We start from the raw sequence: 25,065 nt of genomic DNA, 5'->3' as shown, positions 1-25,065 counted from the left end.
GGTTGCCTTGGTGCCTTATCTCGCACTTCAACTGTTGGTATTGAAGCCAGCCTAGTTAGGTTTCCTTCATTATCTCTATTTCATCGTGATAACAGCAATCTAAGGTCGTATATTTGCAACCACCAGCCTGAATTGGTCTTCTTTTATCCTTAGTGCTTCATATCGAGATAGCGTTGGCTTAATAGATATAGAGACGTGTGCCAGGTACCGACTTCTCCGCGCCGCCGATAGGTCGTGCAGCTAATATGGAGGTGAATGCGACATGACGCTTGTCAACGATGACAGTGCTGTGTGTCACTATATTGTTTCGATGCTTATCATATTATTGTGAAGAGCAACCCTGAGCTTGCTAATGCCGTAATTTCTTTGCGGTCTCTAGTGGGCCCTCAGGATCGCTTTTCGATAGTTTTCCTGACTGGAGAAAAAGAAAAAAAAAGTTTTCAGCTGCTCAGTGTAAATTTTCTTCCCTGCGTGTGAGGTACAATGCACCGTTTGAAATACAGTTTTTCTGGATAAGAACAGAGGCAAACTCTGAGGCACATGTTGCCACTGCGAAATAAAACAAAGAAGAAAATAAATCCGTGCTGTTCACCACAAATATAATGATGGACCGCTTTACTTACATCCACCAATATTTTAATTCAATATACAACAACCAGAATAATATGCAATACAACAGTACTTTAATTCAAACAATTTCTTTCCACTATCTTGTTAGCGATTGTCGCTTCTCTCATGAAAAAGCCGACTGAATTTTGTGGTCGATGTAGGAATTACGTAGAGAAAGTATTTCTCACCTTCTAATCTTTGCAAAATACATATACCTGAACAAATGCCATCTTTCCGCTGCAAAAGTATTAAATATGTTGTTTAATCTCATGAACACGTTTGCTTTTTTTTTCAGAGCTGTCGACGTTGCCCTAATCACTGCCGCGGTTGTAGCGGAATACTACTCTTCATTAAAAGAGATAGTTATTGTTATTGAGGAATATTCATACTGCCATTCTAGCACCAAAATAAAGTTCATTATTAAAACAACTCTATTGTGGCGGTTCTAACCTATTTCCTACATGTATTTTCAAAGCCTTTCAACAATATGTGACAATTTCAATTTACGTCAAGAATTTTTTTCTACGGAAGCATGCATTGCAGACATGTATCAGTGACAGCTACGTGTCGGTACAGCCGCAGGCTTCCTATTGCGAAAAATTGCGAAGCCTGCAGCCAATCTTGCACGTGTGCCACTTGTGCCTGCTTACCTATGTATTTAAGGCTCATTCACGCTGCGCCACCAAGACGCCGATTTAGGTCTGCCGACTGTCGGCGCAGAGTTGGCCGTCGGTACAGTTTGACAGAGGAGCCGATACAAATGAAAAGACGGTGTCGCCGACAGTCGGCAGACCGAAATTGGTGTCGTGTTACTCTAGTGTGAATCTGCGTTCACCGATTTACCGTGGGCAGACACAGGCGACACAATGGGTCTCCGGGCTCCCGTCGCTTCTGTGAGTGAACTTGTCGCTTGCTTGAGTAAAATTCATGTTAGTTTGAGTGAATGAAGGCATTTTTTAAAACGCGTCGCATGCCTAATGGGCAGCCATAATTAGCAACATGACATCACTGCGAAAGTTCAGTAACGCGAAGTAATCATTAAAAGCGCGCAATTCTCGCCGCTTGAGAGCTGAACTTACTAATTTGTTTTCCTCTCTAAGGCCACACAAAATGCGTACATTAGCTGAAGAGCAGTGCGTGAGCCAATGCAGTCACCATTTTTTAACAGGCTTAGCCACTCGAGGATGTAAACGGTGACTTCAAGGATCACAAGAATAATAAAACAAATTTCTGGGCAAGACATGGTGCTGACCATTCGTTATCTGTGTTCTGACCCAAGAGCCAAGCTTTTCCAAAGATCCCATGCTACCTAGGCGGCACACCAACAATGGTCCAAGCATGTTCCAATTCTGGCGGAAATTGGCCCCAATCCTCAACCAAGGCTGGTATATTGGCAAAGTACAACCAGATGCATAGCTGGCCCATCTTTAAAGCCAAGATTAGAAGAATGTTATGCTAATGCAGCAGCCATTGTGTTTCGAGCGTAGTACCATCGCTGAGCTTTATCGTTGTCACTATTGTGCCTGCTTTGAGGCAATGCCTTTTGCACTACGAATATTGTAAATACGGTGGCTTTAGAGTACGCAACCCTTATTACCGCGAACATTTTATAGCGGCATTTTTGATAGCAATTGTCCCCATAGTGTCTGCATCGATTGTTAATAAGAAAACTCAAGAAATATATAATGGCAAGATGCAGACATCGTGTATACGTGCAGATAATAATAATATAATACTGGAATTCACTTCGATAACAGGTGATTTACGTATAAATTAGTACAAACAGGAATTTTCCGTAGAGATAAATGGGGGACGCAGGGTTATGTCGAAACAGTTTATTTACAAGCAAGTACCAAAGAGTCAGCTCTCGTGAAGCTACACTCTTTTTTATTTATTTATTTTATTGTACCCTCAGGACCGAAGTATTACAGAGGGGAGTGGGTAAAAAAAACATACACAAGTAAATAAACAAAGCAGCAATAAACAACAAATGTGATTAGTTAATTGCATCCGGGAGTGATGATGTCTGATAAGGCCGAACGAAACTTTGAGTTGTCCTTGATTGCGACAACTGCGCCGGGAAGGTGGTTCCATTCCTGAGAGGTCCTAGGAATGAATGATTCGTTACAGGTTCTGGTGCGGCACTGAATGATTCCAACCTTATGGCTATGGTCGATGCGAGAGGAAATGTAGGTAGGAGGTGATATTAGATTATCGCGTAGGTACGAATTGTGGAAATATAGTTTATGAAATAAAGCAAGGCGAAAGCACTTACGCCGGGCTGAGAGAGGAGCAAGCAGCAAAGAGTTTTTCATGGCAGTTACGCTTGATGTACGGCTATAGTTGCTATGAATGAAACGTACGGCATTGTTTTGGATTAGTTCGAGTGATTGAGTAAGGGTTTCGAGGTGCGGGTCCCAGATGGATGAAGCGTACTCCATTTTACTCCTAATAAGCGTTTTGTATAGAAATAATTTTAATGATGTAGGAGCAGAAGAAAAGTTTCGGCGAAGATAACCTAGCATGCGATTAGTATTGTTAATTACGTTGTCGATGTGCAACGACCAGGAAAGTGATGAGGTTATGTGGACGCCTAGGTATTTATACGATGTTATGACCTCCAGCGGAGTATCATTAAGGCAATAGTTCGGTGGAGGAATATGGCTGCGAGTTACACGCATACATTTACATTTACTTACGTTAAGTTGCATTAACCATACGTCACACCAGTTAGAGATAGCGTTTATATCGTCTTGTAAGAATTTGTTATCAGATTTGTCCGAGATTTCACGGAGGATAACACAGTCATCTGCGAAAAGATAAATGTTTGAACAAACGTCATTGGGTAAGTCGTTAATGTTAATATAAAAAAAGAAGAGGGCCTATAACAGATCCTTCTCTTAGACAAAGGTATACCCTTGGGGGTGTATATCTGCCACACAGGAATAATAGTCATCTGCCTTTTGCGTTTCCTTTCTTGAAAACGCCGCGCGCACTCCTTTCCTGTCGTGTATGCTATGTCACACTGATAACGCGCATGCTGTTCATTACTGGGAAGTACCAGGCTCGCAGCGTTAACGAAAGGAAATGCGGACAAGACAGATAGCGTTTATTTTTGTGTGGCAAGCTACGACCCAAAGGGTGTAAATTTGTTTTATAGTGTTGGTGGATGTTGGTGGATTAAGCAGGGCCCTTGGGGGCGGGGGGGAGGATAGGAGTTAGGCAAGATGCTGGGGACTGTGGGCTGGCCAGGGCTTTCAGGGCAGGGAGCTGACGTCGGTAGGCTGGTTGGTCAGGGCTCGGATGACGGCGGGCTGGTCAGGGCCCCGAGGACCGCGAGAACGTAGTGGTTTCATTGCCTTTGTTGCCACCTCCTAGAGTGACTTCCCCCTTACTTGGAGGATATTCTTGCGGTTGAAAAAAAAGAAATATTATCAGAGATGTTGGTATGACAAATGTACGTGCAATGTTTTCGTGTAGATCACCATACTGCAATCACCATAGTGAAAGAATAGAAGTGTGAGCCAAGTGCTCGGTAGGCTTAATCTATAAATATTGCTGCAAGAGATTTGTCGGGGAACACTCTTTAGTATGTCAACACATATGACACATTTCGGCTAAGGTGCAACAAAGAATATTTAGTCATATCACAAGAAGCCAACAAACACTGGCACCCTGGACAACATAAGGAAAATTACTTATGCCTAATAAATGAAATAAAGAAAGTATAAATATAATGGAAATGAAAGTGGATGAAAAGACAACTTGCCGCAGGTAGGAAACAATCCCACAACCTTCGAATTTCGTGTGCGATGCTCTACCAAGTGTGCAACTGCGGCGCCGTTTCCCCATCCACTTTCGTGAGTATGTGTGCTTCCTAGTAGAACCCTGGGAGCGTTAGACAGTGCCACCACTCACAAAGCTTGGCGACGCCAAGGTCTGTGAGTGGTGGCGCTGGCTTACACTCCTAGGGTTCTACTAGGACACATAAACACCCAAGAAAGTCGATGGGGAAACCGCGCCGCGGTAGCTCAAATGGTAGAGCATCGCACGCGAAATGCGAAGGTTGTGGGTTCGGTTCCACCCTGCGGCAAGTTGTTTTTTCATCCCCTTTCATTTCCATTATATTTATCGTTCCTTTATTTCATTTATTAGGCATAAGTAATTGCCCCTATGTTGTCCTTGTTGTGAGTGTTTGTTGGCTTCTTATGACTAATAGAAACAGGCCCCTCAGTTGACTTCCCTTCCTTGTCGTTTAAAGAATATTTAGAAAACACAAAATGCGCAGTATCCGTCCGTATTGTTTACACCCCCACCTTGCTAACGTAGCACTTTCCAATAGAGAATTGCAAAAAAAAAACAATTAGCGCATAAAAAGCCTAGTTTCAAATATTTTAGATACAAGAGGGCTTCGGGAAAAACTTCACACGCGAAATCCGGCAAACTGCATCGGGAATCACTAGCAAAAGGGGGCATTTATGACATGGAAAGAAGAAAGTGCTGCCCTGTTCGCTTGCTGGAAGTGAAGCTTGACATAGAACAGGAAGAATGAGCGCGGCTCCTTGGAATGACTGCATTGACGCTTGGGATGATATAGTCAAAGTCCTGGAATTAGGGTGAAATTCACCGATACTTACATGTGTTCTACACTGGGCGCTATTGCAAAGCTGTTAATAAAAGAACTTAGGCAATTACAGGCACTCCACCTTAGCCAGGGCTATTTCAGTAGCATATATACCACGTGATAATGCTTATGTTGGCAGCAGTTTATACCATTCATCCTAGTACAGCATAAAAGAATGGTCAATTCAGCTCGCAGCGTTTCAGTTCAGTTAAAGTTGATGGATCTACACCAGAAATTTATCTGCACCTAAATTGCCGCGTGCAAAAAATAAATAAGACAGTCTATTTGAGTGATCCTTTCGGCTTTGCGCTATCTTAGTGCGATATGATCATTTTCCAGCACTGAAGACAACCATTTTACCTTAGACTGCCTGCTTATTCCAGAACTAATTGCGTTGCGCCACTACAGAGAACTCGACAACAATCTAGCGGTTTTATGAAAGTCCATTCATTTAAAAAAAGGGCATTGCAAAATTGGTATTGTCACATTTGAAGTGTAATCCGTACAAATAAAAAACTTTTAAATTTCTAGTCAACCTAAATTTATAATTCGCACATCACTGCCCCAAGGTTATATTAGGCAAGCGCAATACAACGTTGCAATCGCGGCCACCTACTGTGCCGAGACAGATAGATGCAGAGCAACATAAATCGAAAAAAATTCAATGTTAACGAAGCAACGAAAGTGTGAGAAATGTTAGAACTTCAACAGTTATATACACACAGTTATGCACATATATACATACACATATACACACACATATATATATATATATATATATATATATATATATATATATATATATATATATATATATATATACACACACACAGTTATATACACGCTAATCGTAGAATTAAAGTGACACAAAAATGTGCTTGAGTAGCTGACCATAAATTTTAAGCTAACAGTATCATGAAATATAGTTCATTAAAACAATCTTGCTTCTAAAAAGCATGACTTGAGGCGCTGTTTACTAATTCGTTCTATCTGCTTACTTGTAACGTGTTTACTTTCCTCCTTCTCTCGCTGAAGCCAAGGGCTTCAAGGAGGCCGGAGATGTCCAAAATCAAAGTCTGGGCAGATATCTTCACATATTAGTAAAACATCCTCCATCGTGTCCGTAGCTTTGCTCCAGCAAGAAGATGCGTCTTTGGATGGATGGATGAATGGATGGATGGATGGATGGAGGGATGGATGGGTGGATGGATGGATGGATGGGTGCTAAGACCATCGCCTTTGGAACTGGGTGGACGGTTGCGCCACCGGGCTATTGTTAATATATTACCTAATGCCCTACGTAGGTTGAAAAAGAAAAAAAAGAGCGATTATTTTCCATTACAAAACTTTCTGAACTTTTAATGTGAACTTTGTTTTTGAATGCCTCCGTTGTTTGTCGTTTCCCCACTTTTCTTCTACCAAACTATCAATCGCCGCTTACTAATTTCTACAGTGAACGTGTTTACTTTTCCCCTGCCCTCGCTGAACCCAAGGGCTTCAAGGAGGTCAGGGATGCCTAAATCGACCGTTGGACAGATATCTCCACATTCTAATGTAACTTGCTCCATTGTTTGCCTAACATTACCGCAGCACAGCACAGGCTTGTTCTTCCTTTTTATATCTCGCTTTATAAGTGCTTGTTTTAAGGCATCGTGATCTCGCTTCGAGAAGTAATGAGCTGCCTTTTGAGTTATCATAAATTGTTTCTTTCGTGATCTTGTTTTTTCTCTTAGGTAGTTGGTTTCTTTTCTAATGTAGCGACCCATGAAATAATCACAGCCTCTCTGACTCTCTGCTTGACGTACTTTGTTGACACGCTGCTCACCACGCAGGTCGCATAAATGCTGGCAAGCATCCTAGTTCTTTTCCTTCACTGTGAATCAACGTGCTCGATCATGAGGCAGTTGGGATAGTTTCAAACTTCGCGTATCATGAAAGAAAGTTACAAAAGAAATACCAAATGAAGATAAAACAGCGTGCAAAAGAACACGAAAAAAGGCAGCTTTCGGGAGAACAAAAACTAGTTATGCAGGCGTTTATTTCAATAATAAATAAACCAGAATCACGTAAGACGTCTCAGCCGCACACAAAGAAACTTCCAAAGGTGCAACTGGCTTAGGCATTCACCCTTTCAGTCTCTTGACCTTTGGAAAAGAGGCAAAGTAAAGCAGCTTTTTTTTCTATTCCATCTTTAGTGCAAGTTTTTTTTAATGTAAGAATAGGGTGACCTCATGAAAATCCGTTAAACAGTCGCGTTTTACACCAGTTTTGAGCGGTTATATTTCACTGCCAAATAGAGCACGTGCTCAAACAGATCAGCGTCTGAAGCCATTAGAGTACTTGCTTCTTTCCAACACTTGTGCTGTTCCAGCCTTCACCGCTACGTTGGGATCTCGCGGGTGACTCTGCTTATTTTTGTCTTTCGGGCGTCCGGTTTGTTAGTTTCTCTGCTATACACATGATCTTTCACGTAGCCCCAAAAGAAGAAGTCAAGCGGTGTCATGTCCGACGACCTTGCAGGCAAGGGTAAGCAGGTCCGAGCCAGCCAGTGCACCATCCAGGGAAAAGCTTGTCGAGTCACGCTCGAGACTTACTACTACTACGCACACGAGCACCATTGTGTTGAAACCAGATATTCCGAAGGTGTGCAAGGGAAACGTTACCACAGACGTCGTTCACGGGGCCTTCGAGGATGTCGTTGACGCAGCGTTACGTCGTTAGTGTGTTGTGAGAAAGTAGGGTACGATGATGTTTCCATCAAAAATACCGCACCACACATTAAAGGACCCCTGGTATGGCTGTCGCGTTTGTGTGAGGGAGTGGGGATACCTATCACTCCAGTAATGGGCGGGAAGCAGGAGAAAAATTCTTTTGCTTTGAGCAAACACGTCATCTGGCGCAAATATTACAGTTGCGTTTGCAATTCTTGCAATTCTTGTTGCTTGCTTAGTTCGTTCATCTTATTATGCACCTTGCAGATATTTGTGTTGCAGTTAGGCAGGATCACATTTAGAGGGGAAGGTGGCAAATTGCGCTCGTAGGTTTGCTCATAGTATACCTAAACAAATTTGCATCTTTATCAAATCATATTTTCCAAAACGGTCGTACTGTGCTCCGTAAAGCCAAAAACGCATCGCTCACATGGACGTCACGTTTCATTTTAATAAATCCGCCGCCAGTATTTCTCGTGCTAAGGTATCTTTGCTTCTTCCAAGTATGTAGATATTGGAAAGATCTGACCCGCAAGGGCAGGAATATAACTGCAGAGATAAATGTGCCTTAATGGCATTGCTAATATACAGTTGTGTTCTCTTGCCCTGTCACTCACTGGCCTGCCTGGCCGATATAAGCCCTGCTGCACTTAAGTAGAAGTACGGGCACCACCCCGAACACGTAAGTCAAACCCGGCCTTGCATGGTTTTTCCCCCATAAGCTCCGCTGCTACGGCCTTAAGATGTGTGGACTCAAGGCAGCGAGCTTCCGGGGAGCCGAAAAAGCTATTCGTGCTTTTTACCTTTGGCCACATTCTTTGGGTTATGGACCACTTTATGCATGTGCAGAATTAGCTGCGTTTTTTCCCATTAGTGGCTCGGTTTTCCCCAATGCGTTCAACTTTTGAAAGGTTTCTTCTGCTGCAACCACTAAAGAACAAGGGTATCCGACAGACCGTAGTCATGGGATCTGATTGGTAAAACATCCTGCATTTTGTGAGAACCAGGTCGCACCAATGCCGCCTCAAGACACATGTAAGCTATTGGCCGCCTAACAAGCTTAGCTTAGATCTTTGCGTGAATGCGGCTGTTACGCGCAGCATATGTGTCGCCCGGAAAAGATTACACTTAAATCTCGCCATGTAAAGGAAGCTTGTTCTTACAGAAAATCCCTTTCCCATGTTTTTTTTTCTAAATGGCGCTAATAGCGGTCGACTGCATTGCAGTTCATTGCAGACAGGTTAGATTTTAGAATGACTAAAAATTATCCACATTCTTAAAACATATAGCCCCGTTGTATCGTTAACGGCCAAAACGACCTTTCGGTGAATAGGCAACAAAAATATGTTACATAAAACTGGCGTGACAAAAGAACCATTGGAAGTATTGCAACGCTAGATATAAACAGAATCATCACAAATTACAAAACGTGCTCCTTTCTGTCCTCAATTTTTTCGCGTGTCTTAACATTGAGTATTTATCGTTGGAGGCGGAAACAACGGCCCCGTTATTGACGAGTGCTATATATGTAGTGCGGCTGACTCTCTCAACACATACATGAATATCATTTTGCGGCGAAAATAGAGATCTGCACTAATCAGTTACCTTCGGCAGTACCAGTCCCATGACGCATAGTTGATAGAGAGCGTCGACGAGAATGTCAACGAAGACTTTGTTAACGGCCATCAGAGTGGAAGGGTCTAGGCCGATATCTAGAAGTAGCTGCGGGTTGCGGCGGGCAGCTAGGCTGATCGAAGTAGCTATGGGTAGTCGAGGCTCCAGGATTGTTCCCGGTGAAAAATCACAGCCAAAATCGATAGTTTCTCTTGTAGGAGATTGGCCGGTTATTGATGCATACCGGTGTTTGATGCTTAGAACAACACCTTTCGGTGGGCAGATTGGTCTTGAAAAACTGACCACTCCGTATACGAAATGCCTCATCACCTACAGCGTACCGGAATCTTGCAAGAACGCAAACATAATCCTAATCCATAAGAAATGGGACGCCGAAGACTTCAAAAATTATCGACCGATCAGCTTACTGCCCATTGCATACAAAGTATGTACTAATATAATCGCAAATGGAATCAGGAATTTCTTAGGCTTCTGTCAACCAAAGGACCAGGCAGGATTGCGTAAAGGCTACTCAACAATAGACCATATTCACACAATGAATGAGGTGATAGAGAAATATGCGGAATTTAACCAACCCTTATATATAGCTTTCATTGATTACGAGAAAGCGCTTGATTCATTTGAAACCTCAGCAGTCATGGAGGCATTACAGAATCAAGGTGTAGATGAGCCGTATGCAAACGTACTAAAACATATCTATAGCGTCTCCACAGCCACCGCAGTCCTCTATAAAGAAAGCAACAAATTTCCAATAAAGAAAGGCGTCATGCAGGGAGATACGATCTCTCCAATACTGTTCACAGCATGTTTACAGGAGGTATTCAGAAACCTGGATTGGGAAGAATTGGGGATAAAAGTCAATGGACAATACTATAGGAACTTGCAATTCGGTGATGATATTGCCTTGCTTAGTAACTCAGCGGACCAATTGCAATCCATGTTCACTGACCTGGAGAGGCAAAGCAGAATAGTCGGTCTAAAATTTAATCTGCAGAAAACTAAAGTAATGTTTAACAGTCTCGTGAAGAGAACAGCAGTTTACGATAGGTAGCGAGGCACTGGAAGTGGTAAGTTAATAAATCTACATAGGGCAAGTAATGACCGCGGATCCGGATTATGAGACTGAAATAATCAGAAGAATAAGAATAGGATGGGGTGCGTTTGGCGGGCATTCTCCGATCATGAACATCAGGTTGCCATTATCCCTCAAGAGAAAAGTGTATAACAGCTGTGTCTTACCAGTATTCACGTATGGCGCAGAAACCGGGAGGCTTACGAAAAGGGTTCTACTTAAATTGAGGACGACGCAACGAGCTATTAAAAGAAAAATGATGGGTGTAACGTTAAGGGATAAGAAAACAGCAGATTGGGCGAGAGAACGAACGCGATTTAATGACATCTTAGTTGAAATCAAGGAAAAGAAATGGGGCATGGGCAGGACATGTAATGAGAAGCGAAGATAACCGATGGTCACTGAGGGTTACGGACTGGATTCCAAAGGAAGGGAAAAGTAGCAGAGAAGCGGCAGAAAGTTAGGTGGTCGGATGAGATTAAGAAGTTTTCAATGACGATATGGCCACAATTAGTACATAACGGGGTAGTTGGAGAAGTATGGGAGAGGCCTTTGCCCTGAGTGGGCGTAACCAGGCTGATGATGATGATGAACAACACCTTCGGGAACGGCACGGCATGTGTAGTGGTTGGTAGTCGGACCATCATACGTGTGCACAAGCAAGGAACCTTGAGTTAAGTATTTTCGGATCCATGGAAATACTTACCCTCATAGTTCATTTGCAAAAGTGTGTCTAGGATGTCTTTTTGGAATACGTTGTTTTAACTGCCACTCAGGTCAAGAAAGAGTGCGGGAGATAATCACCTCCATGATTTTTTAATTGAAAATCTCAGAATGACTACTACAAATGTGAAGTGAACGTGACTTCAGAAATACTGTATGTCGCTAAATTTCCCTAGCTAATTATATGCACAGTGAATATTTTGTTAATTGATAGGCGGGAATAAACACTTCGTTGCACGTAATGGGAGTTTCAATGGAAGCACACCGTCAAAGCAAACCGTAAGCAAACGCCCAACCTATTGCAGTCTATTGAGGCTATGTAAAAAAAAATATTGGGGAACTGAACTCACGATGACAGCCGGCGGCAATACGATTAGCATTTGAGCACACCATATTCCTGGAGCCATTCTGTGCATTCTATAAAGAGATGTTCTATGTCAAAATGGGAATACGGTGGTCTGAGAGATTGCAAGACTCTTCTTGACATACTGAAACAGAATGTGACTGCATGAGCAGCAGTCGAGTAAATGGTCGCCCCTCAAGGACATTGGATTATCTGGAGAAATATGCTTTGCCCCTTTTAAAGCTTTTTATGGAAACTGATATAGTCCAGGGGTGGTGAATTTGGCCTACTAACTGCTATCTGTACGGACCGCATAATGCTGTATATAGACTCATTAGATACCGAATGAACTATATGGTGCAATGAAGTGTTTTTCATATGCATGTTTAGTCCAGCACGATATAAGGAAACGCTCGGGCAGAGCCATTGCCAGCATGCGTCTGCAAAGCTGGAGGCGCCAGTTGCTTGCATCTTCCTGTTCCTCCTCAAGTCCACCTTCATTTTACCTCTGCAGTCATCCTTTTTAGCCACCCTTTGCTTCGCATATATGAGAAATAGTGCGGTATCGTCCGACTCTGCTATGACACCCCGTTGCCAAGGTATCCCATTAGTATGCAGGAACGAAGGCGGCTCTATGACGCCGAGGCATGAACGAGAATTGATGGACCAAGAAGGATTACGTCGATGGAGCAATTACGGTAAGACAACAATGGCATGACGGCATTCAGATGTCATTTCTTAGCGATGACGATATTATAGCAATTAGAACTTGATGACGACGACATGAGGATAGTAGTATGACGACGACACCATGGCGGAACGGGATGAGGAAACCGGAATGACAATGTTACTCTGAGTAGGATGGCATCACAGCGATGCTTAGCAACGGATCCATGATAGCAATTTACTGACAACAAGAAATACAATGACCTTAGCATCACAACGGTGCCATAACTATGTTTAAATGACGACGGTATAATTACGTTAGAATGACGAATGATTGGCGTGGATGGAACGATGAAAACAGCCTTTAGGTGGTGGCATGCTGATAGTGGAATGACGTTAGTGAAGTTATGACGATGTTAAAAGGACAGCGTGACCGCAAAGACTGTGCACAACAATGGTGTTGACAGTATAGGAACGACAACGTCATGATGACGGCACGAAGGCAGTGCTATGACGACGACCGCATGACGAGAGTTAGACGATGATGTTAGAATGACCAGAACGGAGCGAATGAGACAGCATCACAACGTCGCTGTGACAACGTATGCATAACGACTGCTGTATTACGACGAAGGCCTGTCGAGAATGGGATGAAAAATCTGCAATAACGACGATGCAATGGCCACGACGGGATCACTCTAATCGTTTCGACTCTGAACATGTCCACCATCTCTGCTGTGCTTTTCCTAATCTCAGAGCCTTGCGCTTGCCCGCAATCAGCGCCCACCCTGCAGTTTACGGCGCAATGGAGTACATACCTTTGAGGCGGCTTTCTCTCTGTACCGGCAACCCATTCCTTGCGAGAAGACCCTTGTGCCTCATAACGTTCTTCCATCAGTTTCACTGAGCTTCTTAAGCCTTGTGCTTCTATGAGCTGGTCGGCACAAATTGCTTACTGTATTATACTCTTTAGGTGTCGCTAATTCACAAAGGTTGTCAGCTTCGGGCTACAGAACGTCATGAACTGCTTCGTTACTACGCGATCTGTAACTCCATCATATGATTGTCCGTGTTCGACGTATCTACCTACGTGACGAAGTGGTTACACAGACGTGATGCGAACTGCTTAGCCGTTTCCTCGTGATACGGTTTCGTATTTCTGAAGTTTTTTTTGAACCCTTCCGCTGGCAATATAAACGTCTACAGTAGCGTGCTTTTCACGTTGTCATAGTTCAATGATTCTGAAGTTGGCCTTCTTCCTTACATACTATGTGCTTCTCCTGACAAAGACTGAACGCCATTGCCCATTCACTCTATTTCCAAACCTGACCAAGGGCTGTCCATTTGAACCGTTCTAGGTATGCATGGAGGTCGACCTTGTTCTCATTATTATGCAACATTAGTTTTCTCGGGCACATCTGCGCGCGAATGAACCCTTATTTTGACAAAGGCAAACTGTCTCACCCACTCAGTTCTGTGCGTTAGATTTCATTAGTAGTAACTTTAGTTCTATCTCATTTTTCCTTTACCCTTAACTAGTTGTACTCGTCGTTCGGCCCCATAATGTTACTTCTCATCTACCTAAGTTCTTCCCTCGGCCTTCTCAAGTTCTTCACCCTTGAGACATGTATTTACCCTCCAGATTAGATTACTTGTCTAAATTCATGCCTCGCACTGCTCGGCAACCGGAGCGATAGGAATCCTGGCAGGCCCACCACTATTTAGACAGTTCTCGGCAACGGGACATCAGTTTAGGCAAAGACACACAAGAAATATTTATATTATTAGCCCACAATACACTAGTCCACATCAAATAAACGTAAACCTGGATAAATGGCTACTTTCACTCAACTCCCGCGACTTCGGGCGCTGCAATTTACCGCTTACCTTTCAAGGGTTTCTAAGCTATCCAATTGGCTTTTCCCGGTTAATGTCACAATGAATCAAATGCCATGTCGCGCTTTTCTATATCCTTGGGAGCTGTCCTTTCGCGTAGCCTGGTGGCCACTGGCAGCTTGAAGGTGGACTTGTATCCGTAGTGTAGAAAGGCCACTGTTGTTATGCGCTCATTTTAAAGAAGTTCATGGTGCGTAGCCGCGGTGCATGAGGGGATCAGTTCAGGCTGGTGCGACGGCGCTGTTGTCACCATTCTGCTCAACTATTCCGTCTTTACACCTTGCCACTCTTGGCTTCTCCCAGGCCACGTCAGCCTTCTCCATCTTCTTTCGTTTAGTCTTGATGTGTGCCTTCTACGTCCGCTCCTAGCAGTTCCATGGGTAAGCCTCTACCAACAGATGATGTAGCGAAGGAGACAACATAGTCAAAATTTTATAAATACCTAAATAAGTGACTTATTGAGTAAACAATATATGGGTGATTGTTAGGTGTAAGGCTTCCATAGAGACCCGTTTGCGGAAAACATCGACAAATGCATTTAGAAAATCTAAGAAGAAAGTATGAACAGTTATTTGCGATGCAACATGAGGAAAGGTACTATCGGCGTCAAATGAAAGTTGAACAGCGGAGCGCGTGGACCAAGCATAAGTGAACATATAGTGCGCGCCGTCCAGTCATCACCATTGACAGGCGCGCACATCCGGTTTGGCCGCACTGCGCGATCCCCCTCTAGTGAGATAATGTCGCTTCTGTTCTGGTTCTTACATTTGAAAGGGAGAAAATGAAAAATAAAAATTCAGCTAGAATATTGCAGTTTACGGCGAGTCTTATCGTACAGATCTCCGAAACAACAAACGCTGTCGGCGCGAACAGCGGTGCGCGTTGTGCAGTTTGCACCGTCATCGCGAGGTAGATTCGCCCGCGCGGTTTGCAGCTTGCGCGCCACATTCTTTCTTTCGATCGGCAAACTTGCGCTGCGCGGTATCGCTGGCAGCCGCGACGGCGGCCGGCATACCGAGCGCGTTTGGTCGTTTGACATGGTTTCACTCCCAAACCTCGCGCAGTGCGGCCAAACCGGATGTGCGCGCCTGTCAATGGTGATGACTGGACGGCGCGCACTATATCTTCACTAATGCTTGGTCCACGCGCTCCGCTGTTCAACTTTCATTTGACGCCGATAGTACATTGCATATAAATACTTTCATTCTTGAGTCGCTGGAGAAGACATTCTGAAAGCCAAGCTGGCTTGGATTGCATAAATCAACAATAATCGGGAACGTGTCAGAAACATATGTACTCTATGAATTTAAAACACAGACAGGTCAAACAGATGGACGCTACATTTCTTGTGACAATGTTGAACGTTTCTTTTCTAATTTCGATGCCAGGTATAGCGGTATCATTAGAGTTCATAGTGGTGGACATATACAATTGGTTGTGATTTCTGAAAAAAAAATCTATGAATATGTATTATATTTAGACAGCGTTATGAAAGTGATGGGATTTATCAACAACAGCAGTAATAACAGTAGCCGCAGCATGAAGAAAAACAACACAATAGCAAACTGTCACGAACGGAAGCCTTGCATTGACACATTCATCTGAACTATAGATAATCTCCCCTGGGCTTTCTTTGGCTTCACGTCATAATGGCTGAGATGGCGATGAAGCAAGTTCAACCCATTACTTCTGATTTTTGTTACTGCAATGAGATTGTAACGACTGTGGCAGCCTTTGTGCTTTATTAGCCAGTTTGCAAGATTCTAACACAAATGCACCATGATCTTCGAAATAAACTCTTATGGTCAATATTCGCTGCCCTGGCCATGAGAGATGCTCATATATTAGCAGTTGTATCACGAGATGCAGCAACTTCCTGGTGGGTTTTCGGTATCTTTTATATTCCGTGCCATGGCAGAACAGCCGGAAATTTGTAACGACTTCCAAGTTTTTAAAGTTGCTTGAAAAATGGCCTTCTAGAACTCGTTTTTTTAAGCATGAAATGCTTTCAGCTCCCGAAATCGGCGACCTTCAAGGGAACTTCAACCAAAAGCCAGAGTTATTATTCGCGTACAGTGTGCTAGGTTTAGGAGTGGAACGACCGCGCTCCTTGCGCGACTATCGCGGCGGCGCTGTGATCGGTGAGTGCGGGGAAGCGCGCATCGAAGCCAACGCGGCATGTGGACTCTAAAGGCTACTTCCGCAACTTCTTTCATTCATTAGCACCCAGGACGCACCCGCTAAGTGAAATGAATTTTTATAGCGTTTGAAATTTACTCTTTCTGTATTTTAGCCAAAACCGCGATGCAGAGATGCTTTCTTGCACCGATTGCAAATGATGGTACACGCCGTGCGCAGTGTTTACTGGTATGAATAGATGAGACGAAATAAATGAAAAAAGTGCAACACATAATGATTATCGTCAAAGTTTTATTGCGCACTTGCGTGGTATAAGGAAGAAATCACACACTATTAGAACGCACAACACGAACATACAAAATGTTCCAGGTCTAGACATTGCAGAAGTTATTAACATACGCAAATCTACAACGATATTAGAAGTACATTAAAAGATTTTCCATGGTATCACAAAATTGAGAACTTAATAAAATATACACAATAGAAACAAACATGTTTAGGAATGCCATGGTTAAATAAGTACAAATATATGAAAAGCGACACCCACTGAAAGATTTGAAGAAATTCACAATACAGATAAGGAACAGTGCTGTACACACAATACAAATGTTAATTAAGCTGCAGCCTTCACTAAGTAATGCTGGCATACCATTCAAATTATTGGTTTAACATGCACTCAATTCAGCCTGCTTAACTTCAAGTGCTTAGATGACTTGCGCTTGGAGGTGTTGGCTTTGTTCAGCCCCTTTACAAGAAAGTGGAGCCTGGCTGTGACATAAACGCCGAAAACAGGGGGTGTCAAGCATTCTGCGTGCGCTTTGCAACCAATACTTAAGGGCATGGCAGAATGAATCATCTCCAGGATATCCACTACACTCTCGCTGTGCACCATATTACCTGAGAAACAACTACTGAAAACATCCTCTAGGCGTCTAATAAATGTAAAATGTTCAACAGAAGGGTGCAACAAACAACCCTGATCCTTTAGCTGCACAAAGGCAGAAGCAGCCAACAAGCGCCCTTGCTCAGTTGACAGCAAAAGGCGGGCAATGCAATCAGGACATTTGGTCGGCAGCACGCACTTCTTTTGTCACATAGCCTGAAATGTAATATATTAATCTTGACTCGCTTCTCTGCACATAATACACGTGTTCAACATTTTCTGCTGGCAAAGATGTAGTCAGAACCTCCGTAATTTACTCTGTGTACAACTTTACTGTTTCCAAAGCTTTCCCTTAGCGGCACCCTCTTCTCTGTCGGTTGCCGCAAGAACAGAGTTGATCCCATCATCCTCTACAATGCTGCCCCTGACGCTTCGTGCCAAGTTGTAAAACGAAAGACAATGAACAGTCGGTAGTAACTGCTGCGGCGTTGGATGACTGTTGCAGCCCGACGAAAGTCAGACTATACCGAAAAAGTTCTCAACTTTATCCTGACTAAGCCTTGATGTTAACAAATAATTTAATCCCACTTTTTTGCTCAAGTAGTCAAGAAGCTCGATCGTCATACTTGTCAGTGTTATCGTTAGTCCTGCCATTGAGTCACTGAGAAAATGCCTGTTGTCATTGTGACGCTCCCGTGTGTTCATAGTTTCAAGCATATCATGGATCTTTTGTACACTGGTAGAATTGGTTGCGAGAGCTTCTGCTGGATGCCTAGAAGTTATTCCACCAATCAGCGACTTCATTCTTGGAAAGAATTTTGCAATAGTTTCTATGCTGCCACAGCTTCTCTCCAGTTTTGTCTGAAAAAGAAAGAATGCTTGCAGAGGTCCCTGTCCAAAGAGCTGAAAAGCATAACTCACTTTCATTTTTTGAAGTTGTTCGGTGCAACGTGAACAGTTGATATGCCACGAATTGCCCTCAGTGCAAGTGCACTGTTGTCAATTGTGAGGGCTTTCTTCACAAACTGTAAGGAAACGTGTCCATCCGTTGTCTTGAATGTCGTGCCTAGAAGCCGGTTGTGGATACTGACAAGATGAGGGAACTCAGAAAAAATAAATAAAAGGAGCGGCTACTGTCAACTGGGTATTGCTTCTTACAGATAACTTCTTTCATTGATGCCTTTACATTAAAAACTCTCCACATCTTCCTATTCCAAGAGGCTGCATCACACGTTTTAAACTCAATAAGAAGCCCAGCTTTTTCGGCGAGTACTGTGGCTTCAAGCCGAATTTCCGTTAGCAATTCACCCTTGATATTTCCATGGCTACCAAAAACACCATGCGCCTGCGTCCAACTTCCTACAAAGGACACAAACATTACAACAAGGCCATTATTGCACAGCAAGGTCTTTTGGTCCTCGGGTGTGTACACTTCAAGGTTGACAAAACCTTCAATTTTCAATCCTGTGGTCACTGAAAGGTGCTCGGAGAGCTTCATTTCATCAATGATAATGCCTCTATACCTGTGAAGTTCATCCAGTGGCATCGTTTTCTTTTTTAGTGCGATAAGCATTTCCTCATGAAACCCGTAACCACACCTGTATTCAACTGTGTACTTCCGTATAGTCGTTTCACTTGGCAGGGTTAGAATTGCCTGTTTTCACATGTATTTGTAAAGTTTTGGGCTACGCATTTTAAGTAGTGCGCACTCCAAAATTCACTCTTTCTTGTAGATATTCCCGCGTGGACTTCTCCTCCTTGAAGCTTCAAAACACTTCCGAACAGCAAGCTGCTACTTCGATGAGAGATGCTTAATCTTTTCGGCAAGCACTTCTTCTTTGGTCGCAGCACTATGGGCTTTCATCTTACTAAGATCTTCGCAGCGCTTAGTTATCTTCGACGTAAGGCGTTTATTCTTGCGCGTGCATGCTTGCAACTTCTGCGATGTTCTCTTTTGCGCACTTTTTGGCGACTTCCAACTTAGGAGACGTGACCGGCAGGTCAGAAGCGCTTTTCTCAAATATTTGCATGCAACGCGCGGTGTTCCACCCTTGGTCGTTCCACCAAGGCAATTCATGCTGAAAGCGGCTTTCCACTTGTATTCTACTTGGTTACGCAATCGGTCTGTAAGACTGCTGATCAAAAGTACCTCTTCGTTCCCAGCAGCACCTTTACACAGATACATCTCATTGGCCTGTTGCAAAGCAGCCATTGCGTCCTGATCTGTTGTCAGCGATGATTCTGCCACCAGCTTACCAGGCAAAATTGTCCTCACACAAAAACTACCAGAGCTATCCTCTGTGCAAAATACGGTCCGGTCGACCCTTACTTCGCCTGTGACGGCGTCAATGGTGCACGAAATGAAACAAATTCATTCCGCCTCGTGCATCTTATGCGGAACCCAGTGCTTATGAGGCGGGGTTACATTCTGAAGCGCGGCGACAGTCACGGCAGAATTTACATCACTTTTCTGTTCGTGAACACAAACTGTCTTGCAAACGTCGGTACTCTCGTCTACAGTCTGACGCTCTGCAGCACCCGAGAATAGTACCGTTTTAGCTGGTCTGTTGATCTCTTCAGCTTTGCGTTTTCTCTCGTTCCTTCTCGGCATCACGCGCTTGCTTAAGTACGCCGGGGCATTCGGTAAGATTGTTAGCATAGCGTCTGACGAAAGCGTAGGCTTTCCTCGCGGTAGACGAACTTCTTCGCCGTTAATTACATGTACATAGTCCCTGACAACACAGTGTGGCTCAAAGTGTAGTTCGCAAACTGCACAGTCCTCCGTAAAGACCCGTTCACACTACTACAAAAATTCGGCGAACGAAGTGGACTCGCTCGCCGGAAAAAAGAGAGCGTGTTCTCATCTGTTGACGCGCGCATTGGCGGATCCGCCGCCGCTTCTCGTTTTTCCGCGACGACAGCGAGATCTTGCGGTAGTTTCTTTTGTTTTCGCGACTTCGCGAACGAGACGAGACTTCACGTGAGTGCCTTTCGTTCGCGGGCTTTTGTTGCCTCTGCTTGTATTGTGCAGTTGCTGGGCTTCCAGCTGCGAGATACTGAGCACAGCACGATTGCGAGCTTTTCAGAAGAGAAGGAAATGTCGGAAGAAGCAGAAATTGTCACGATTCCCCTCGGCATCTCAATGATGGCTATGCTACAAGAGCTGCGACGGGCTGAGCAACCAAGATCGCGGCGGCGATGGTGGTGGGTCCTCCCGTCCTTGCTGGAGCGAGATAGGTTGGGACAGGCTGGACAGGTTGTCAATAGAATGAACCGATTTCATGGACTGTTCGCTTTCAATCACGCTCTTTCGAGCCGTTCAGCATAGCACCTCCGATAATTTTTAACGGCTATTTACTGTGCTCTGCTGCAATAGTCATCCGCCGTTATTTCTTTGGCTGAACACTACACAACCGTCGTTGCACGCGGCAATAATTGCTAGGCATCGGCTGTCGCCGCAGATCATGAATCGTTAGAAACACTTTACGCTCACCGTTGTAGCACAGAAACGTTTCTATTGTAACACTGCGCTACTATCGCGGTGCCATCACTGTCGCGCGTGCATGCCTGCGCAGGCATTCGAACGGCGCACCAGCTCGGCATGTACGTCAAAAACGCTGCTTGCGGCGGCGGCGAAAGCGGAAAAAATGGGTCCTGGACCAATTGCCTTCACCGCGCCGCTTTCCGCCCTCCTCGGCGTCAAAAGCGGCCGAATCCGCTTCGCTCGCCTGATATTTCATGTAGTGTGAATGGGCCTTAAGTGGTTTATCCGCTATGTGCAAGTTCCGCTTCCATAGGCTCCGTCGTTCACGGTCCGCAAGTGTCTTGAAAAGCTAGGGCTTCTTTGTAGCGTCCGCTCGAGTGTATCCAGTGCTACATCCAGGGGCGTAGCAATGGTTCAGTCGGTGCTTACCAATTGCTGAAGTAAGGAGTCGCAGTTCATACACGAATTGTGTCGAAAAACACACAATAAATAAAGAAGTACCTAGTCAAAACAGCGCTCTTACGCGAAATCTCGCGCACGTGTTGTCAAGGGGAATAGCGTAGTCGGCGACTAGAGCGCCGCGCTACGTCCGCCACCCACTGTGCGAGCTCTGTCCAGGCGCAGCCCCCGACGATCGCTTCACTGCCCTATTCCTAGTACACTCTAATCCGGGCACACAAACGAGAACATCCCAAAACGAGATAATCCGGGCAGCCAGCCAAACCTCAAGGAAATGCAGGCTCTGGCCTCCAACCCCTCCTACAAGACCGCATTACGTACGCTAGTTACTGCCCGAACCAGATACATAAAATATTGCTTCTGAGTTGTTCCTAATGTTCGTCCACAATGGCACTCAAGCTGTAACTTATGGTACGCTGATATTTTATTAATTATTTGCAATTGTGACGTTCAAAAGGCAGAAGGAGCTCCACACATTTCATTGTATTATTTTGGCGCTGACACATGTTTCTCTGTGCTCTTTTGAACGCCGGTGTTCGTGACTTCCGCAGTGCGGGTTTAGCGTCGCCTCGAGAGTTGGCGCCAAGCTGCGTGGCGCCTCCTTCGACACTTTTATTCCAGCTGCACAATGCGCTCTGTCTTCCTGGCCTCCTTCACTACCTGCTGTGTCACCTTCAGCCGGTGTTATTCGTTCAGCTGGGCAGCTTCCATATAGATCAGTGCAAAGTGTGGCGCGGTGCGTTGTTGTGTGGCGGGGTGTGCAGTTGGGGACATGCACTACATCCATTTTAAATGTCATCTCCAGTCAATCTGTTTGCCGATGCCCATTCTATGCTTACACCTACCTTCAATTACGGGAGCGCCGGTAATTTTATTTAGAACCTGCATGTGCGGAGCTAACATAGGCTTTATGAATCTTGGGTTCGTGACTATCACGAAGGAACAGTTGCCTTCACATCGGTGATCTTTGCGCTGCGTCACTGATCAGTGGTCCACACAGGATTAGGAGAGTACTCGTAAATAGTTGTATGTTATTGTTTTCTACTTCATTAGGAAACAAAATTTAATAGCTTTAGCACAACGGGTCCACACTTTCACAAAGTAGGTTCAATTGGTGGACATCTTTAAGAGCTTCAGTAAATAACTTCGCCAATGTACGTGATGGTGATTTATAGATTTTATTTGCGCAATACCAAAAACAAAAACTACGGCGCGTTAGAACTGAGTGGGTGAATGATAAGCGCTTAGCTACAAAACGAAGATATTGAGGTGGTTAGGTTCGTTGACTTGAATTTCACAGCTTCTGCGTGGAGCTTTTAGGCAGATCAAGGGCGTAGGCGAAATCAATTGACATGCACAATGATCACGTGATTTTCAAGATTAGCTTAACATGTGACCACGTGCATATCGTAGAATGTAGGTATGCGTTCCAGGGCGCTGTTACCTAGAAATTATGCTAAGCTAATGTGGACCATGTCACTTTAGGTACACGTGTGCTGAGAATACTAATGCTTTTTTGAATTATAGAGCACTTGTGACCTCACCATATCAAGCTAAACGCCGAACATGAGCTTTAATCGCCAGTTCTAACTAATTATATCAGCGAAGTAAAAGCTAACCACACATTGCAATAAATTGATTGTTTATTTGTAACAGACAGGAATATCTATCGAAACGTTAGATGTCTCGGCAAATCTCTGTCGTCGCGCTAGCTTATGATATAATTTTCCAAACCACCTACATTGCTCAATATATACTCACACGTTGCAGTGAGGATTTAAGCGAGTCGCACGAAAGAATTGCGGAACGGGAGGAACTTTTCTTTCGCACTTGAGCCATGTGCATACATAAGTTATCGCAACATGCCCTGAGTGCGATGGCCCAACAGTCCATGGTCAGATCTTGTACACGTAAAAAATATCCAAGGTGAAACAGCCGTCACCTTAGTTGTATCGGCAGAGCATCCCATGCGTAATAATGAAGATTTCGGTTGAACTCCCAGCGGAAGGCACTCATTCTAAAGAAGCAGGTATTTATGGCTATTTCGTCTGTTTTAGTACTTCATGGTTGGTGGACTACCATAACCGAGGATTACTCTCTCGCAAGGAATTTCTCGAACCAACCCCTAATGGCAACTGAGTAAAATTAACTAACAAAATCGTTCAAAGTGAGCGTACACCTCGAAAACATATAACTTGTAGATAAGGAATTACCATTTGTAAAGAAAGCTTGCGTTATATTTTGATAAGAAGGTTGGACTCTTCCACTACACATGTACCTGTAGACAGTTCTGTTGTCTACGAATATAAAACAGAAACGCTATCTAAATCTCCTCCTTGCTTCACATACACGCCTTGAAGCTCATCATTACTTTATTAGTTACAATAGGTTGTTAAAGGCGTACGAATATTTGCTCATATTGAAAATCCTCGCCTGTGACTTCTGAAGAAGCTTTCCACCCGCTTCTTTTTTTCAATCATATCATTTATGCATTGCAAATAAAGCCGCAGGTGACTTGCTCTTATCTTTCCCTCACTGTATGGTGGTTTCGCTTGATTCGGCTATGGTGGCAATGGATATTTTATATGAAATGTTTTAGAATATATATAGAGTGTTGTTTTCTTTACAAACGGTGACAACTTACTCGGTGAAACGCCTGAGAAGAAGCAGTCACAAAAAATTAAAATTAAATTATGGGGTTTTACGTGCCAAAATCACTTTCTGATTATGAGGCACGCCGTAGTGGAGGACTCCGGAAATTTCGACCACCTGGAGACCTTTAACGTGCACATAAATCTAATTACACGGGTGCCGCCATGGCCGGGATTGGATCCCGCAACCTCGTGCTCAGCAGCCCAACACCAACCAGTCACAAAGGGATACTACCTGGTCATACAGGAATGTTAGGATTTATCCTACAACACTGTGGTACATAACCTTTTTTTGGATCCAGCACAACATAATTCCGCACAGCATTGCTGCTTTGGTAGTTAATTTGATAGCACAGATAAGTGAGCACTCACATGCGGGCGCGTTGCTTAGGTAGCACCACACAAAAATATTTGCAGACTGGATGGCAGTTGACTCCTACGTAATAGGAAGCATTCAGGGTTTCTAGAGAAAGGTTTCATGAATAACGGAACTGTTTTGTAGTGAATTGTTTTGTGGTGTAATAAGATGCAGATATTAATATTTATGAGAGCGCGAGAGAATGCATAGATAGATAGATAGATAGATAGATAGATAGATAGATAGATAGATAGATAGATAGATAGATAGATAGATAGATAGATAGATAGATAGATACATAGATAGATAGATATTCTCAACACGTCGGAAGTAAGCGAAGAATGCTAGCCGCAGTAACCTGATAGGTTAAGCCATGGTCCTTCCTTTCTTCTAGTCAAGCAACTCCTACGTGAGGGTAAGAACTCACTCGGCAGAGCCGCCATGCTTGCTTTCGCGCTGGCGGCGCGCGGGTAGCTGCTTCTCGGCACTTTTAACGCCTATCGGCAACGTTTCTCTGCTGCCGAGCGAATAAGTTCGTGCTCTTTCTTTGTCAGTGCAATGAAGGCAAGATATGTTAGTGCCATGTGCAGGCGTCGTATTACCCACCTACTCGGGAGAGACATAACGATATTCCTGGGTAGGGGAGACTTCGAGGTACCGTCTGGAGAGCCGGCACCAGCAACAGCGCACTGACAGCAAAATAACAGGCTACCTGTGTGGTCGCCGCATTCTGTGCAATAAAATATAGGGCCAGGTACACTGTGGCATCGTTTGGTCAGCAATACGCGTAATTATACGATAAAAAGGCCCGA

At 44.1% G+C, this 25,065-nt stretch overlaps 1 long non-coding RNA gene across 3 annotated transcripts in view; it reads left to right on the top strand.

Annotated features, from left to right (window-relative positions):
- Positions 1-25,065, top strand: part of LOC142564523 (uncharacterized) — a 76,304-nt gene that overhangs the window by 29,362 nt on the left and 21,877 nt on the right. Inside the window, exon 4 of one of the 3 annotated variants that reach the window (XR_012824586.1) lies at positions 905-1,033. The exons of the other annotated variants lie outside the window; for them this stretch is intronic. This is a non-coding gene — a long non-coding RNA (uncharacterized LOC142564523). Of the gene's footprint in view, positions 1-904; positions 1,034-25,065 lie in introns of those variants that run through there. 3 annotated transcript variants of the gene reach the window in all.

Source organism: Dermacentor variabilis, chromosome 11 (genome assembly GCF_050947875.1).
Source record: "Dermacentor variabilis isolate Ectoservices chromosome 11, ASM5094787v1, whole genome shotgun sequence".
Lineage (NCBI taxonomy): Eukaryota > Metazoa > Arthropoda > Arachnida > Ixodida > Ixodidae > Dermacentor > Dermacentor variabilis.
Note: the sequence above shows the minus strand (reverse complement) of the source record. Positions and strands in the feature narration are given on the sequence as shown.